The 19,719-nt window shown below is 45.7% G+C and overlaps 1 pseudogene; it reads right to left on the minus strand.

Moving 5' to 3' along the window:
• Window positions 1–44: 44 nt before the first annotated feature.
• Window positions 45–1,546, minus strand: LOC147118448 (uncharacterized; annotated as a pseudogene).
• Window positions 1,547–19,719: the final 18,173 nt, after the last annotated feature.

Below are 19,719 nucleotides of genomic sequence, written 5' to 3' on the forward strand. Positions count from 1 at the left end.
TAACATCAGCAGAAACAAACCCCAACTGTCAGAATGAACATGGTTCAGTCCTGGATGTGATTATCAGCAACAATAACAGCAGAATCCAATTTCGGCAGTAATGTGTGAACTCGCTGGTGTGTCCGCAGGTTGGATGCCTGAATGAATCCCTTCCCACACACGGAGCAGGTGAATGGCCTCTCACCAGTGCGACTGAGTTGGTGTCTCTGGTGGCTGGATGACAGACGGAATCCCTTCCCACACTCGGAGCAAGTGAACAGCCTCTCCTCAGTGTGAGTGCGCTGGTGTCTCAGTAGGTGGGATGACTGACTGAATCCCTTCACACACTCGGAGCAGCTGAACGGCCTTTCCCCAATGTGAATTCGCTGGTGTGCCAGCAGGTTGGATGACTGAGTGAATCCCTTCCCACACTCGGAGCAGGTGAACGGCCTCTCACCAGTGTGACTGAGTTGGTGTCTCTGGTGGCTGGATGACAGACGGAATCCCTTCTCACACTCGGAGCAAGTGAACGGTCTCTCCTCAGTGTGAGTGCGCTGGTGTCTCAGTAGGTGTGATGACTGAGTGAATCCCTTCCCACACTCGGAGCAGGTAAACGGCCTCTCCCCGGTGTGAACTCGCTGGTGTCTCAGCAGGTAGGATGAATCAGTAAATCCCTTCTGACACACAGAGCAGGTGAACAGATTCTCCCCAGTGTGACTGCGTTGGTGTGTCAGCAGAGCATTCCTTCTTTTAAAGTTCTTCTCACAGTCAGAACATTTAAAAGGTCTCTTATCAGAGTGAACTTGCTGGTGTGCCATCAGGTTGGATGACTGAGCGAATCTCTTCCCACACACGGAGCAAGTAAATGGCCTCTCCCCAGTGTGAACATGCTGGTGTACCAAGAGGTGGGATGAACAAGGGAAACTCTTCCCACAGACGGAACAGGTGAACAGCCTCTCCCCAGTGTGAACGCGCTTGTGCTCCAAAAGGTGGCTTGAACGAGTAAATCTCTTCCCACAGACTGAACAGGAGAACGGTCTCGCGCCTGTGTGAACTCGCTTGTGTGTCAAAAGGAGGACGAAATGAGTGAATCCTTTCCCACAGCAGAACGGCAATTCCCTGGTGTGAATGTCCTCATGTGACATAAGGTGGGCTAAATGAGTGAATCCCTTTCCACACACGAAGCAGTTGAACGGTCTCTCCTTGGTGTGAACTCGCTGGAGTTCAGCGAGTTGCATTGACTGGCTGAACTTCTCCCCACAGTGAGAGCAACTGAATGGACTCTCAGAGTGTGAAGGAGCTGGTGTTCAGCCAGACGGAATGACTGCTGGAACCTCTTCCCACAGTGAGAGCAACAGAACAGTCTCTCGTTAGTGTGAACTCACTGGTGTTCAATGAGCTCCTCAGAGGTTTTAAAGCTGTTCCCACAGTCAGAGCATTTAAAAGGTCTCTCATCAGCGTGATCAAGTTGGTGTGCAGTGAGGTGGGATGAACAAGTGAATCCCTTCCCACACACGGAGCAGGAGAACGGCCTCTCCCTATTGCGAGCTCGCTGGAGTGTCAGCATGCTAGACAATTGAGTAAATCCCTTCCGAGAGAGAGCAGGTGAACAGCCTCTCCTCAGTCTCCAGCTGGGACAGTTAATTGAATCCCTTCCCACAGTCACCACATTTCCATAGTTTCCCCATGGTGAGGCTGTCCTTGTCTCTCCAGGTTGGATGATCAGTTGAAGCCTCGTCCACACACAGAACACATGTACGGTTTCTCCCCGCTGTGAATGGTATGATATATTTTCAGGCTGTGTAACTGGTTAAAGCTGTTTCCACAATCAGTGCACTGGAACACTCTCACTCGGGTGTGGGTGTCTCAGTGCTTTTCCAGTCACATTGATGTTTGAAATCTTTTCCCACTGACATCAAACATTTCTCCTTCCACATTCAAAGCGCGATGATATTCAGGTCCTGATGAATTGAGTGAATATGTCAGCTCTTCACGTGATGTTTGGTATGAGTTTCCTATTTGCATATTTTCCCCTTCTAATACCCTGTCAAAGGAGTTTACAAAAGACATCACTGTAAGTACAGGATAGAAATTCGCAACAGACTATTCTACTTTCTATGGAACATTTTTTCCTCTCTTGTTCCCCCAAAGCTGTAAATCCCCGTCCCACACACTCTCCCTCCTCCCTGTGCTGAAATCCAAACCCATCGCACCATCTCCAACATTTCTTTCCTCTACTCTGGTTGGGTTCAGTTCGACAGCCGCTGACCGGCCTGTAACCAGGGAAACACGGGGCCTGTGGCTCTTACTCGGGGCCTCAGGCCTACACCAGGTGTTTATAAAGCTTTTAAACTCACCCGCGGGCCCAATCAATCCACTGCGCCCACAATCTCCTTCCGCTTCCTGGCCACTGACCCGCCTGTTCCACTCAATCCATCACCACCACACTGCGAATGCTCAGAGCACACCCAGATACTGCGCCGGTGCACTGAGCTCCTGTCGTCACTGATAGGTCACTTTCTGTCGAGTGGGGCATTCTGGGTTAATTCACCACCATTTAAAGCCCCAATTGGGGAACAGAATTTTTGTCATCCCATTGAAATTAGGGCTGGAGGAGCAATAAACAAAATTAATATAATTAACTTTTAATATTTAGACATAGGAGGGATCAGACAGGGGCCAGATTTGAGGCAGTCTAAGATGGAGTTGGAGTGCATGTGTGTAAATGCACGGGATGAGGTACATAACATTGGTGAACTGCAGGCACAAGTAGCCACATGGGACTGTGATATAGTGGCAATAACAGAGAGCTGGCTCAAACAAGGGGCGGATTGGGAACTCGATATTCCTGGCTACAAGGTATTCAGGAAAGATAGAAAGGAAAAAAGGAGGGGTGCCGTATTGAGCAAATAAACTATTATAGCACTGGAGAGGGTCTAGGACCACTGCTTTTCTTGATATATATTAAGGACTTGGACTTGGCTGTACAGGGCACAATTTCAAAATTTGTAGATGACACAAAACTTGGAAGTACAGTGAACAGTGAGGAGGATAGTGATAGACTTCAAGAGGACATAGACAGGCTGGTGGAAGAGGCAGACACGTAGCAGATGAAATTTAATGCAGAAAGGTGCGAAGTGATACATTTTGGTAGAAATAATGAGGAGAAGCAATATAAACTAACGGGTACATTTCTAAAGGGGGTGCATGAACAGAGAGACCTGGGGGCATATGTGCACAAATCGTTAAAGGTGGCAGGGCAGGATGAGAAAGCAGTTTAAAAAGCATACCAGATCCTGGGCTTCTTAAATAGAGGCATAGAGTACAAAAGCAAGGAAGTTATGATGAAACTTTATAAAACATCGGTTTGGCCTCAACTGGAGTATTGTGTCTAATTCTGGGCACCGCACTTTAGGAAGGATGTGAAAGCCTTAGAGAGGTTGCAGAAATTATTTACAAGAATGGTTCCAGGGATGAGGGACTTCAGTTATGTGGATAGACTGGAGAAGCTGGGGTTGTTCTCCTTAGAGCAGAGAAGGTTGAGAGGAGATTTGATAGAGGTATTCAAAATCACGAGGGGTCTAGACAGAGTAGATAGAGAGAAACTGTTCCTATTGACGGAAGTGTCAAGAACCAGAGGACACAGATTTAAGGTGATTGGCAGAAGAATGAAAGGCAACATGAGGAAAAACTTTTTACGCAGCGAGTGGTTAGGATCTGGAATGCACTGCCTGAAAGGGTGGTGGAGGCAGATTCAATCACAGCTTTCCAAAGGGAATTAGGTAAGTACCTGAAGGAATTTTTTTTCCAGGGCTATGGGGAAAGGCGGGGAAGTGGGATTAACTGAAGTGCTCTTGCAGAGAGCCGTCATGGGCTTGCTGGGCCAAATGGCCTCCTTCTGTGCTGTAACCATTCTATGTGAGAGGTCAAAAACAGGATCTATTTGGTTAGATTTGTTGTGGAGTATTTTAAACCAAAACTCGACACAAGGTTTTAGATCGATAGTCAAGTCGTCATTATTGCACCGGTGGGGAAACAGTCTGCTTTGTCTTAGCCAGACCTTTCCAAATTGTTACAGAAAATACTACTTTTTTATACATTACAATAAGCATGGCCACCTCATGTTAAATTCATTCCTGCCACCTGATTGGATCTTGGCCTGCATGCACCTTCACGGATTGGTTACGAATCTTAATATAAACATGTATAAGCTGCCTCTTCAATCAGTCACTCAAACTGCTGAATACTAATTAAAAGATACCTTGGAATGTAACCTAGGTAATAAAGTTCTTACAGGCAGTTGAAATGCTGGACATCCAGTCTCCATTTAATTGTTTTATATCTCTCCAAAGGTCAGCTATCTTTGACCGCATCTTTATGGATGTGGTCTTTCATGTTAGTCCCTGTCCTTACACCATTCAGTGAAACTGCCAGCGATGTCAGTTTAACTCTTTCCCCACTGCAATCCCCCCTTTTGGTACTTGGCCCTTGCCCAAGTTAAACCACATGTATAAGTATCGCTGTGCCTCCTGCCCCATGCGGTGATCAGGCGCTGGTTTGGGAGGCCCTAAGGAGGCAGCTTATACATCATGTTTAGAGCAAACTTGTATTTTCCGAATTGCTTTAGCTCTTTGTTTGGTCCGTTTCTTTTTGCAAGCAGTGCATGCTGCTATTCCCCATCCTATAGCCATGACTAACTGTACTATCACTAATATATGAGAAATGATGCGGATCCATGGGTGTGCATGTTGACATTCATTCCCAAATCCCACAGCATTTCATACCACGGGACTTCCTGTAGCTCTACCTCTATGTCCCTTTCTAATTCCCCAAGATTCCTTTGCAACATGATGTATTGTTTAACCATCTTACTTAAATCCTCTTTCATTTCTTGCAGATCCTCTTGCAGGCGGGGTATTGGGGCCCCGACCGGATCTTCATAATTAACCAACTTGTCCTTTAGACTATCTGGCACATTTAGTTTTATCTCCTCCCTTGAATGTACATACACCAATCTGGTGTGTCCAATTGTCACAGGGATCTTTGGTGTAAAGCAGAAGTTAGGCATTGTGATTGCACATACAAGGTTACTATATTGGTACTCAGTCTCTGTGGTGGCTATACAATACTCCCCTTCACCTCTATATCCCAAGCAGGTGTGATGGTGATCAACATGTGATAATTCCAACACACACCCCTTTGTCTTATTATAGCCGCACTCATCCTTAGGGCCTATAGTAAGCGTGCCTTTCCCGTGGCATCCGTTTAGGGAGACTCCTTTCATAGTACCATTCTTTCTGATGGCATAGGTATCAATTGGATAGTATTGGAGGTATGTCTCACCCCTCACTATGCCTATGTTTGTTACCTGGTACTGTGGGTATGGAGTCATGTGTAGTCCCACCAGTGGTATCAGGAGCACCATGCCTATCATTGCTGTCACTTCTGCTTTACATTTTTGTATCACTGGATATACTCTGGCCATCCCTTTGAGGGTACAAGCACTCAGAGGGCCTGTATTATGGCTCAGGCCATAGAGCTGTGTGCTGTTAATCCAATCTGGTACCTTGCCTCACTGTATCTGTGCCAGATTATGTTTTAACTGTCCAGTGATCCATTGGCCATAGGCATGACACAAGCCTCTCCCTACCCCATCTTTTGCCTGTTCCTCATCTCTATGGTTTAGTTTGTTGATAATGCTAACATGGTCCACTATAACCTTGATTCCCTCAAGTAATTTCCTTATCGTATGTCCTCCCAACTCTGATCCTTGTTGAACCAAACCAGTTTCCTTCTCTAAAATCTGTTGTATTACCCTTTGTAGTCGTTCCACACTACTTTGACTCCTTGTATACCTAGGGCATTAATGAATGATGTCCCCATGTTTATTCCCATGAGCATATCGGTTCCTAAGCTCCTCTTAATCCTTTGGTAGAATGCAGCATGTCCATCATATATGCATACAATTCTCTAGTTTTAGTAAACCTTTCACAATATCCTGGCCATTGTAACATGGTTAAGTTCATTAGTACTGGTACAATTTTGTGTCTCACGTTATCATACAATTGTTCTCCCTCAGTAAATAGCACCAGTCCAGTTTCAGGTCCAGGCATCAATTTCGGACACCTTCGTTCTTCAGGTGTCATTGTGATTGGGGGTGTTGTTGGTTCTAGGGTTACTCCTTGTGGTGTGATCCTTGTTGTTGTCGAGTGAGGTGTTTTAACACCGTGTACAATAGTCCATCTTATAACATTGTCTGCGCAGCTCAGGACATATCCTCCCCCTACTTGACCCAACATCTGCCAGTATCTATTACATCTTACCATGTTGCTGGCATTTGTCATCCTACAGGGTCCACATGGTTGTTGATCCAAGTTCACCCAGGTACCGTTACACCTGTAACATCCTTTTCCTTGTTTTTCACACTCGTAACTGTGTGATATGATGAAGCCTCCCGTGAAGTCGCCATTAGGGGATCTTAACTTGCAGTCCATTTCTTCCAGCCCGTTATTTGGACTTATAAATGCTGCCATCAGGGTAGTTGTGATAATCCATTTTATGGGATCCATGTTTATCTGTAATTTAAACAGAGGTCTGTCCGTCACCAGAGGTTAGTTTATCTCCGGTGTTTATTTCATTGTTCCTGTGGGATTTAAGATCAGATGGGTTATTGTTGGACCGTTTTAATTGGGTCCAATGTTTCCATCTACCCTTTCCCCCCATATCTATACATGTGCACGTATCGCTGGTCATGATAATCTACCACTAGTCCATCTAGGTGAGAATCCCGATCACTCTGGCAATATTTTAACAAATACCTGCTCGCCCACCTTGGGTAAGGGCTCCGAGGCCCCCTGCTTTTGTATATTTTTATCTCTGATGTCTTGTTGTTCTTTAACTTCTTGTTTGAGCTCCTTCAATTGATTATCCAATGTTTGTACGTATTTCCTAATTTTATCTTTTAAGGGTCCTAATCCCTCACTACCAGATGCTACTCCTTCCGGCAGACACATTGCTCATCCAGTCATGAGCTCATACAGTGTCAGTCCGGTCATCCTGTGATCCTTTTTCCATATTCCATCTCTACCTTTGGCTGCGCCTCTCTTTGTCCACTGCTCCTGCTCCTCCATTTCGGTCTCCTCTTGGATTCTTTTAATGTTCACTTCCTCTGCTGTTATTCTACCTGCTGCTCTTGCTGCCTGATCAGCTAACATATTTCCTTTTTGTTGCTCGCTCATTATCTTGCGGTGTGCCTTTATTTTAATCACTGCTTCCTCTTCTGCTCATTTTACCACTTCTACTAGGTCTCTCACTATCTCCTCATGCTGTATTTGTCCTCCTCCGGAGGTTACATATCCTCTCCTATTCCACGCTGTCATATAATCATGAACTACCCCAAACGCATACCTACTGCCTGTATATATATTTACTCGTTTTCCCTTTGCCAATTTCAATGCCTCCGTGAAAACCACTAGTTCTGCTACCCGCGCTGAGGTTCCTCCTTCAAGCCCTCCCTTTGCGACTGTTTCTCCGTTCTCAGATACGACTGCCCAACCGTGTGTGGCTCCCCATTTATAAGAACATAAGAACATAAGAAGTAGGAGCAGGAGTAGGCCATGTGGCCCCTCGGGCCTGCTCCGCCATTCAATAGGATCATGGCTGATCCAAACCTAGACTCAGGTCCATTTACCTGCCCTCTCCCCGTAACCCCTAATTCCCTTATCAGCTAGGAAACTGTCTATCTCCGTTTTAAATTTATTTAATGTTGCAGCTTCCACAGCTCTCTGAGGTAGCAAATTCCATAGATTTACTATCCTCTGAGTGAAGAAGTTTCTCCTCATCTCAGTTTTGAATCGGCAGCCCCTTATTCTAAGATTATGCCCCCTAGTTCTATTCTCACCCATCAGTGGAAACATCCTCCCCGCATCCACCCGATCAAGCCCCCTCACAATCTTATATGTTTCGATAAGTTCGTCTCTCATTCTTCTGAATTCCAATGAGTAGAGGCCCAACCTACTCAAGCTTTCCTCATAAGTCAACCCCCTCATCTCCGGAATCAACTGAGTGAACCTTCTCTGAACTGCCTCGAGAGTAAGTATATCTTTTCTGAAATATGGAAACCAAAACTTTACGCAGTATTCCAGGTGTGGCCTCACCAGTACCCTATATAACTGAAGCAAGACTTCCCTGCTTTTATACTCCATCCCCCTTGCAATAAAAGCCAAGATTCCATTGGCCTTCCTGATCACCTGCTGCACCTGCATACTAACCTTCTGTGTTTCATGCACCAGGACCCCCAGATCCCTTTGTACTGTAGCACTTTGCAGTTTCTCTCCATTTACATAATAACTTGCTCTTTGATTTTTTCTGCCAAAGTGCATAACCTTACACTTTCCAACATTTTGTCCCATCTGCCAAATTTCTGCCCACTCTCTTAGCCTGTCTATGTCCTTTTGCAGGTTTTTTATGTCCTCCTCACTCACTGCTTTCCCTCCCATCTTTGTATCATCGGCAAACTTGGATACGTTGCACTTGGTCCCTTCCTCCAAATCGTTAATATCGATTGTAAAGAGTTGGGATCCCAGCACTGACCCCTGCGGAACACCACTAGTTACTGATTGCCAACCCTTTCTCGAGTCTGTCTCCCTATGTCCTTTTAATCACAGCCTTACCAGATCTCACAGTACATTCTGAGCTTTCTAATTTATGGGTGGTAATTTAAAACGTACTCACCCTTCTTAGCTCAACGTTCCTGTGGACCGGTCAGAGTCTGCGATCCTGCCGACTACGCCAATTGATGTATCCGAAAAGTGCACCTGGTGATATGCCAAGTCGACACTTAACCCTTTCCCCTGCAGAGCGGACTAAGTGCTATACAAAGTCGACGCTCAGCTATGTACGGATGACAGACTTCGATTGGAGGTTCAAAATGGTCTTTATTCACAGGCCTGGGGAGAACCTTCTGAGATCCCTCTCAGATCCGACTCCTCCGATATCCTAGCAACGTTCACAATTATACAAAAGTCAATCCCCTGCCCTAGGGGCGGGTGCAAAGCTTATCAGCATATACAGATTTATTGCTGAATGGCAATTATAAATCATGACATTTCATCCTTCCAGCTGCTTACAAATCACAGTTCTGTTATCAGTTGGTCCCGTGGCCTTCTGTGACTGCGGCCTCATCTTAATCGATTGCTTTACAGCCGTCCTTTGTATCTAGCCAGGTGGTTTGTTCGTTAACATGCTTTCTTAAGATAGCAGTCCTTGTTCAACCTCTGCAAAGCACAGATTCTGACCTTGTCTCATGTTACTTCTGCAATGCAAGCACATTATAATTAGTCCCAACAGACTTTGATGTAATGGAACCCTGTTGTGGGTTTACAAACAAACGAAATCTTATGCATGTTATCTTGTATATGTGCTGCCTCGCCTGGCTGAACAGACAACCTCCCCAATCTTCCCACGTGCCTCTCCATCAATTAATCCTTAGCTTAGCTGGATAAATAAAATAAGTACAGACCTATATACCGTTTTAACTCAGGGTATGAATTAATTCGCTACCTCCACCCTGGACATTGGTGCTACATTATACATATTGTAACATCAACTAAAGTATAATATTAATTTGGTCACTGCATACACAGCGAGCGGTTAGGATCTGGAATGCACTGCCTGTAAGGGTGGTGGAGGCAGGTTCAATCACGGCTTTCAAAAGGAAATTGGATAAGTATCTGAAAGAAAAACATTTGCAGGGCTACGGGGAAAGGGCGGGGGAGTGGGACTAGCTGAAGTGCTCTTGCAGCGACCTGGCACGGGCTCGACAGGCTGAATGGCCTCCTTCTGTGCTGTAACCATTCTATGATTCTAAGCTTATATTGTGGTTAATAACAGACAAAACCTGTTTTTCCCCGGATCTGATTACAGATTCCAACCAGTCGGTTCAGTGAATGGAATGTCTTATCAGTGTTGCCATGGCAACCTGTCTGCAGTGAAATGCCTGTTTGAGTTTCTAACTCAGACTAAACTTCTCTTTCCCATAATACACATTATATCAGACATTTTACCTCAATGTATTTTAACCGTGTTATGTTAATATCTCTAAACTCTACAGGGAGATCAGATACACAAATCTTTAAAAGTGGGAGGACAAGTTTATAAAGTGTTTTAAAAATGTTACCCGAGGTTTTTTATAAATGGGGCGTAGAAAACGAAATCATCGTTTCGGCTGCAGTTAGAATAAGTTTTGGGCATCTTACACTAGGAAGGATGTCAGGGCCACAGAGTGGCAGCAGAATAAATTCACTGAGGTTATACCACGGATGAGAGGCTTTAGTTATCAGAGAATCAGAGAATGAAACAGCACAAAAGGCGGCCATTCGGCCCATCATGCTTGTGCCAGCTCTTTGGGTGAGCTATCCAATTAATCCCACTCCCTTGCTCTTTCCCCATATCCCGGTAAATGTTTTCCCTTCAAATATTTATCCAATTCCCTTTTGAAAGTTACTCTTGAATCTACTTCCACCACCCTTTCAGGCAGTGCATTTCAGATCATAATAACTCGCTGGGTAAAGAAATGTTTCCTCATGATGGCCTGTCTGCAGTGAAGCACCTGTTTGAGTTTCTAACTGAGGTAAACTTCTCTTTCCCAGGAGGAGAGACGAGAGAAACTGGGGCACTTCTCATTAGAACAAAGCAGGGTGAGAGGAGATGTGAGCGAGGTGTTTAAACTTGATCAACGACACCAACCAAAATATCAGAGACACTCCCTGTCCCTCAGGACCTGTGTCCAGGGGAGAAGCTGATGGGTTTATCAGATCATCTTTGGGTTAAATGTTGTGCTCGTGGAGCTAAGCCCCTAGTGTCAGCATCAAACACTCTCCAGTCGGGTACAGCACAGGTTAGATACAGAGTAAACCCATCAGCCGCTCCCCGACACAGATACCGAGGGACAGGGAGTGTCCGGACAATGACATTTCTCACTCAATAAGGTATAAATTGATCCTGTACCTCTCCCCATTAATCCTGGGCTCCACACGGGGCGAATCCTGCTCCTGTTTCCCTTCCTGTAACAGCACTGAGCTAAACCCAGCCCATAATGAGCAGGGCTCAGGGAGGTTGGTTGCTTGGCGCTGCAGTGATGTCATAAAGCAGGGCCATTCAGCCCAGCTGGTCGTCTCCTTGTCCCTTTAAAGGTGGAGAGCCGGGACACCCTGTCTCCAAACACATCCCACCTGTTCATACTGAGAATCCCCGGGGAAGGCCCAAGGTCCAGAGTGTGGAACACAACCAAGGGGAAAGAGGAGGGGAGAAGGGGAGGTAAATCAAGGAGTCGGGACTGAGGGACACCAAGCTTCAGTTTTAGAGCCTGTAGACTTCAGGAGGGGAAGACTGAGTTCAGTAGTTTTAGGATCCAGGGAGAGAACAAGGAGCAGATGGGGAGACTGGTGTGGATTCCAGCACAGTGAGGATGTAGGGGGAGGGAGATTGTGTCGGGCTGTGTATTACGGGTGTAGGAGGGACAAGAGAGGAAAGGTCAGAGGAGCAATTACTGCAGCAGTGCCCATAAATAGTGAGAGAGAGAGAGAAGGTGTGGGTTCGAGTGGACCAGGAACAGTCTGTTAAACTCTCTGTTTGCTCTGACCAGTTTTCCTTCAGTTATAAATGGCCTCCTGCAGCCCAGCGACACAAACAGCCCATTAAACTCCACCAATGGCCTTTGGTCTGGTGAGGTCTCCATTTGTGAAACATCAGCTGTTGTTAAAGCTTTTCATTCTGATACGCTCACACTGAGAAATGAGCTGCAGAACTGCAGACACCGTCAGCTTTAAGGGAACTTTTCCCTTTGGAGATCGGATTGTCCATTGAGTTTGATTAAACTGATGTTAAAGTAACAAGGCTGCTTTGCCCCGTGACAATAACAGATTATCAGACTATTTCCCATAGGTTAAAATCCAATGTTACAGGGGCTCACTGCCGTGGAGGGTTGAAGTGGACCCTGTGATATAATAGAATGTTCTGTCCTGTCAGACTTGGACATCTTGTAGACCCATCTTTTAAAAAGTTGTGGGATCTCAGTTCTCAGGTGGATTCCACTCAGTTTATAGCAAGTCTTCAATCAGCTCGTCTTATTGTCGAGACATCAAGGACTCAACACACTGCATGTTTGGGAAACAAAGCTCATTTATTTGACATTGATACAGATTAAACTCCAGCCCAGTTATTGGGGTATCTAACATCAGCAGAAACAAACCAAACTGTCAGAATGAACGTGGTTCAGTCCTGGATGTGATTAACAGCAGCAATAACAAGAATTGAACCCCTGCAGTCACTTGTGAACTCGCTGGTCTCTCAGCAGGCTGGATGAATGAGAAAATCCCTTCCCACACTCGGAGCAGGTGAACGGCCTCTTCCCAGTGTCACTGCATCGATTAATTTCCAGCTGGGATGGGTATTTGAATCCCTTCCCACAGTCCCCACATTTCCAGGGTTTCTCCGTGGTGCGGGTGTCCTTGTGTCTTTCCAGGTTGGACGATCAGTTGAAGCCTCGTCCACACACACAACACGTGTACGGTTTCTCCCCACTGCGAATGGTGCGATGCTTTTTCAGGCTGTGCCACTGGTTAAAGCTCTTTCCACGGTCAGTGCACTGGAACACTCTCACTCGGGTGTGTGTGTCTCGGTGCTTTTCCAGTCACACTGATGTTTGAAATCCTTTCCCACAGACAAACATTTCTCTTTCCACATTCAAAGGCCGATGATATTCAAGTCCTGATGAATTGAGTGACGCTGTCAGATTTTGACATGATGTTTGGTTTGAAATTCACGTCTGTAAATCCTCCCCTTCTAATACACTGTAAAACATAGAAACATAGAAGATAGGAGTAGGCCATTCGGCCCTTCGAGCCTGCTCCGCCATTCAACGAGATCATGGCTGATCATCCAAACCCCAGCACCCAGTCCCTACACCGACAGCCATCCCACCCAAGCCCTATCCCAGTAACCCCGTAACCCCACGTATTTAATCCGCCCTAACACTAAGGGCCAATTTTTATCATGGCCAATCAACCTAACCTGCACATCTTTGGACTGTGGGAGGAAACCGGAGCACCCGGAGAAAACCCACGCAAACACGGGGAGAATGTGCAAACTCGACACAGACAGTCACCCGAGGCCGGATTTGAACCCGGGTCCCTGGTGCTGTGAGGCAACAGTGCTAACCACAATGCCACCGTGCTGTTTACAAACGTCATCACTGTAACCACAGGGTAGAAATTCAGAACCGACAATTCTAGTTCTAATGCAACATTATTTCCTCTCTACTCTGTAAATCCCCATCTCACACTCTCTCCCTCCTCCCTGTGCTGAAATCCAAACCCTTCACACCATCTCCAACATTTTTCCTTTTGGTTGACTTCTCTCCCTCCCCTGAAGGTGTTTACTCTGGCTGGGTTCAGTTCTACACTCACTGGTTCCCCTCCCTCTCCTCCCCTGAAGGTGCTGACTCTGGCTGGGTTCAGTATTACACTCACTGGTTCCCCTCTCTCTCCTCCCCCGAAGGTGCTGACTCTGGCTGGGTTAAGTTCTACACTCACCAGTTTCTCTCTAATATGTGACCCATGTGCTCAATCTCCATGTGTGAACCTCCACAGTGAGTGTCGACAGGCTGTTCCACTGTCCTCACCTGAGGCCTCACACGTGCGTTTGCCAGCAGGGTCACTGGACCCTCCTCCCAATGGCTCAGTGGGTAAAGGCACTGCCCAGTGCGACTGAGTTATAGTAACAGGAGGGGCCCAGGTTTAATCCCATCTGTATATCCTCCCCGTCTAAATCACAGTAAAAGCTGTTTACAAAAGTCATCACTGTAAATAGGAACATAGGATCAGGAGTAGGTCATTCAGCCCCTCGAGCCTGTTCCATCATTCAATGTGGTCATGGCTGATTTGTATCTTAACTCTATCTTCCCACCTTCATTCTGTAACCCTTACTATCCTCGCCTAACAAAAATCTAGCACATAGTTTTGAAATGTTCAATTGGTTCCCAACCTCAGCAGTTTTTTGGGAGAGAGAATTTCAGCTTTCCTCTACCTTTTATGAAAAAGGAAATAGGAGCAGGAGTAGGCTATAGTGCCCCTCGAGCCTGCTCTTTCCCGCCCTATCCTCATATCCAACATGGGTTTATGAAAGGGAAATCCTGTTTGACAAACTTATTGGAGTTCTTTGAAGATGTAACTAGTGGAGTAGACAAAGGGGAACGATTAAATGTGGTGTATTTGGATTTCCAGAAGGCCTTGGATAACGTCCCACACAAGAGGTTGGTGAACAAAATTAGGGCACATGGAATTGTGGGTAATATACTAGCATGGATTGAGAATTGGTTAATGGACAGAAATTAAAGAATAGGGATACATGGGTCTTTTTCAGGATGGCAGGCTGTGACTAGTGGGGTACCGCAAGGATCGGTGCTTGGGCCTCAGCTATTCACAATCTATATCAATGATTTGGATGAGGGGACTAAATGTAATATTTCCAAATTTGCTGATGATACAAAGCTAGGTGTCAGTGTCAGTTGTGAAGAGGATGTGAAGAGGCTTCAAGGGGATCTCAGCAGGCTCAGTGAGTGGGCAAGATCATGGCAGATGGAATATAATGTTGATAAATGTGAAGTTATCCACTTTGGTAGAAAAAATAGAAAGGCAGAGTATTTCCTAAATGGTGAAAGATTGGGGAATGCAGATGCTCAAAGGGACCTGGGTGTCCTTGTACATGAGTCACTGAAAGTGAATGTGCAGGTGCAGCAAGCCATTAGGAAGGCAACTGGTATGCTGGCCTTCATTACAAGAGGATTTGAGTACAGGAGTAAAGAAGTCTTACTCCAATTATACAGGGCCATGGTGAGACCACACCTGGAGTATTGTGTACAATTTTGGTCTCCTTACCTAAGGAAGGATGTACTTGCCATAGAAGGAGTACAACAAAGGTTCACGAGATTGATTCCTGGGATGGTGGGACTGTCGTATGAGAAGAGATTGAGTAAACTAGGCCTGTATTCTCTTGAATTCAGAAGATTGAGAGGGGATCTCATTGAAGCATACAAAATTATTACAGGGCTTGATAGGGTGGATGCTGGGAGAATGTTTCCCTTGTCCCTTGGCTGGGGAGTCTAGAACCAGGGGCCACAGCCTCAAGATAAAGGGTCGGCCATTCAGGACTGAGATGAGGAGAAATTTCTTCACACAGAGGGTGGTGAATCTTTGGAATTCTCTACCCCAGAGGGCTGTGGAGGCTCAGTCATTGGGTATATTCAAAACAGAGGTCGATAGATTTCTGACTAGTAAGGGCATCAAGGGATATGGCGATAGGGCTGGTGAATGGAGTTGAGGCAGAAGATCAGCCATGATCTCAGTGAATTGTGGAGCAGGCTCGAGGGGCCGAATGGCCCACTCCTGCTCCTATTTCTTATGTTCTTATCCCTTGATTCCTTTAGTGTCCAAAATTCGACCTCAGCCTTGAATATTATCAGTGACTGAGCACCCACAGCCCTCTGGGTAGAGAATTCCAAAGATTCACATGCCTCATCTCAGTCTTAAATGGCCGACCCCTTATCCTGAGACTGTGACCCCTGGTTCTAGACTCTCCAGCCAGGGGAAACAGCCTCTCAGTATCTGTGTGAAGTTGTGCTTCCTGACATCACTCATGAATGGCCTGGGTCTAAATCAAGGTTGTGTCCCCTTGCTGTGGACTCCCCCACCAGAGGAAATAGTTTCTCTCTGTCTACCCTGTCACCTCCTTTAATCATCTTAAACACCTCAATTAGATCGCCCCCTAATCTTCTATATTCGAGGGAATACAAGCCCAGTCTGTGCAACCTGTCCTCATAATTTACAAATGTCATCTCTGGAAATACAGGATAGAAATTCTGATCAGAGAGTTCTAGTTTCTCGGGAACATTCTTTCCTCTCTTGCCCCTCCTAAGCTGTAAATCCCCCGTCCCACACACTCGCTGTTTGAAATCCAGATTCATCGCAGGCTCTGAATTTTCTCCATTTCTCTCCTGAAGGTGCTGTGTGATGGTGGGGTTCGGCCCCAGTCACTGTTTTCCCTCACGTACTTTGCCAAGTGGTAATTCTGAGCTTGTGAGCCAATACAGCGAGCTGCCAGCATTTCGACCATGGGGTGCAGCACAGCCGCCATCCCTGGCTGACTCTGTCTGGCAATGCTGAGGCCAATGGTAGCACAGCATCAACAACTTGCATTTACATAGCGCCTTTAATGCAGTAAAATGTTCCAAGGTGCTTCACAAGGGCAGAATCAGTCAAAAATTGACACCGAGCCAGAGAAGGAGACATTAGAACTGATGCCTAAAAGCTTGGTCAAAGATCTTACGGCCTCGGCAACTGTGGTAATGGCTGCCAATGGTGGAGCAAAGGAAGTGGGGGTTGCACAAGAGGCCAGAGTTGGAGGAGTGCAGGGGTCTCTTGGGTTGTAAGGTTGGAAGATGAGAATTTTAAAGGCTGAAGCCACCAAAATAGAAAGCAGTCCCCCCCAGTACAGAATGTGGCTCACGACTAACAAGCAGGATGTTACTTTAACTACTAAAGGTACAGAGAGGTGAGCCATTGCTCTTGTGTCAGGCTGTGGCTCAGTTGGTAGCTCCCTCACCTCTGAGTCAGAAGGATTGTGGGTTAAAATCCCACTCCAGAGACTTGAGCTCAAAAATGTAGGCTGACTCTCCAGTATGGTAGAGCCGCTGCACTGTCGCAGGTGCTGCTTTTTGGATGAGATGTTAAACCGAGGTCCCGTCTGCTCTTTCGGGTGGACGTAAAGGATCCCAGGGTACTATTTTGAAGAAGAGCAGGGGAGTTCTTCCCGGTGTCCTGGCCAATATTTATCCCTCAATCAACATCACAGCAACAGATTATCTGGTCATTGTCATATTGCTGTTTGTGGGAGCTTGCTGTGCGCAAATTGGCTGCTACGTTTCCCACATTACAACAATGGCTACACTTCAAAAAGTACTTCACTGGTTGTAAAGCGCTTTGGGACGTCCATGTTAGATCCGTGATTCTGAGAGTATGCTGTCTTTCAATAACCACACGGATGCTGTAACTTAACAATAACAGATATTTACTGGAGGAGGGTAGCCTCAAGACTGGGGGTACAGAGGCATGCACAAGGCTTATATACAGGTGTGCTCACTGCCGGTACTACAGTATACAGGAGCTGTAAATGTAGTTCTGTCTTAAAGGCACATACACTACAATTCCTCCCCTTTTAGATTAGTAGTACCCCTAACATTCAAATAACAATTAACACTTTAACATGTACATTAAACCACAATAGTCCATTTATAGATTCAGTCTTTGGGGCGGCTTCCTGACCCTTTCAGGAAAGCGCCTTTCCTGAGGTTCTTGTTCTTGGTGCAGAGGTGATTCTGACCCCTTTTCATCGGGTAGTTCATCGGGTTCCACTGCTACTGGTTCTGAGGTAGATGCTACCGGTATGTCGGGTTCATCCCCAGTACTCGAGACATGGGGTTGACGCGTTCCTGTGATGCTAAGATCTGATCGACGTGGCGTCTCACGGGGCCCCAGTAAGACGTCTTTACTCTTATACTCAAATAATCTGCATTTCTATTTTTCCGACCAAAGTGGATAACTTCACGTTTCTCCACATTATATTCCATTTGCCTTGTTCTTGCCCCACTCACTCAGCCTGTCTATATCCCCTTGAAGCCTCTTTGCTTCCTCCTCATAACTTACAGTCCCACCCAGCTTTGTATCATCAACAAACTTGGATATATTGGGCTGTATTTTGCGACCCCCCCCACGGGTGCGCACGAGGTGCGCACGTGCCTATAGGGGCCACGCAAGTGCTGGGTTTAGGCATGTGTAGCGCCCACGCTAAAACCCGGCACTTGCGATCTGTCTAGAATTCTCTTGACAGATCCGCCACCTCCCCAGGAGAGGGCGCTATAGGCCCAGCCTCCGCCCACTGAAAGGCCCTGGAATTCTAACGCCTGGTTTACCAGCATCAGAGTTAATAAATAGAAAAATAACATTTTATCACTCATTTATACATTAAAACCCTGTCCAATAAGGTCAGTTTATTTTTAGCCCCGTTAAAACATATACATTTTTTCCCCCAAAAATTACAATTTTGTTTAAAATATTTAATTAAATGCCATTTTGATTAATTTTATATATGTATTGTTTATTTGAAATTTATTTCACGTGTTCGGGTATTTTTTGTGTCATTCCCACTCATACTTATGACAGTTCCTACAAATCATTGATGTAGATTGTGAATAGCTGAGGCCCAAGCACTGAACCTTGCGGTACCCCACTAGTTACAGCCTGCCAACCCGAAAATGACCCGTTTATTCCTTCTCTCTGTTTGCTGTCCATTAACCAATCCTCAATCCATGCCAGTATATTACCCCCAATCCCATGAGCCCTAATTTTGTTTAACAACCTCTTGTGTGGCACCTTATCGAATGTCTTTTGAAATTCCAAATGCACCACATCCACTGGTTCCCCCTTATCCATTCTACTAGTTACAACCTCAAAAAACTCTTAACAAATTTGTCAAACACGATTTCCCTTTCATAAATCCTGTCATTATTTTCTAAGTGCCCTGTTACCAGGTCCTTAATAATAGAATCTAGCATTTTCCCTACTACTGATGTCAGGCTAACTGGTCTGTAGTTCCCCGGTTTCTCTCTCCCTCCTTTTTTTAAATAGTGGGGTTACATTTGCCACCTTCCAATCCGCGGGAACCGTTCTAGAATCTATGGAATTTTGGAAAATGACAACCAATGCATCCACTATCTCTATAGCCACTTCTTTCAAAACCCTAGGATGTAGGCCATCGGGTCCAGGGGATTTATCAGCTTTCAGTCCCATTAATTTCTCCAGTACTATTTTTTACCAATACTAATTTCTTTCAGTTCCTCATTCTCACCAGACCCGTGGTTCTCCAGTATTTCCGGGAGGTTTTTTGCATCTTCTTCCGTGAAGACAGACACAAGGTATTTGTTTAATTTCTCAGCCATTTCCTTATTCCCCATTATAATTTCTCCTGTCTCAGCCTGTAAGGGACCCACATTTACCTTTGCTAATCTTTTCCTTTTTAAATACCTAGAGAAGCTTTTAAACAGTCTGTTTTTATGTTTCTCGCTAGTTTACTCTCATTCTATTTACCCTTTCTTTATTCATTTCTTGGTCCTCCTTTACTGAATTCTAAAATCCTCCCAATTCTCAGGCTTACTGCTCTTTTTGGCAATATTATAAGCCTCTTCCTTTGATCTAATACTATCTTTAACTTCTCTTGTTAGCCACAATTGGACCACTTTTCCTGTGGGGTTTTTGTGCCTTAAAGGAATGTATATTTGTTGTAAATTATATATTACTTCTTTAAATGCTAGCCATTGCTTTCTTTTATTTGTTCATGGGATGTGGTCGTCGCTGGTAAGGCCATCATTCCCATGAGCCTGCTGCCCTTGTCATACTCGGTGGTGGAGGTTTGGGAGGTGCTGCCGAAGAAGCCTTGGCGAGTTGCTGCAGTCCATCTTGTAGATGGTACACACTGCAGCCACAGTACGCCGGTGGTGGAGGGAGTGAATGTTTACTGTGGTGGATGGGGAGCCAATGAAACGGGCTGCTTTGTCTTGGATGGTGTCGAGCTTCTTGAGTGCTGTTGGAGCTGCACTCATCCAGGCAAGTGGAGAGTATTTCCATCACA

Source organism: Somniosus microcephalus, chromosome 4 (genome assembly GCF_052327205.1).
Source record: "Somniosus microcephalus isolate GS21.2 chromosome 4, FLI_Smic_1.0, whole genome shotgun sequence".
In the NCBI taxonomy this organism is placed as follows: Eukaryota; Metazoa; Chordata; class Chondrichthyes; order Squaliformes; family Somniosidae; genus Somniosus; species Somniosus microcephalus.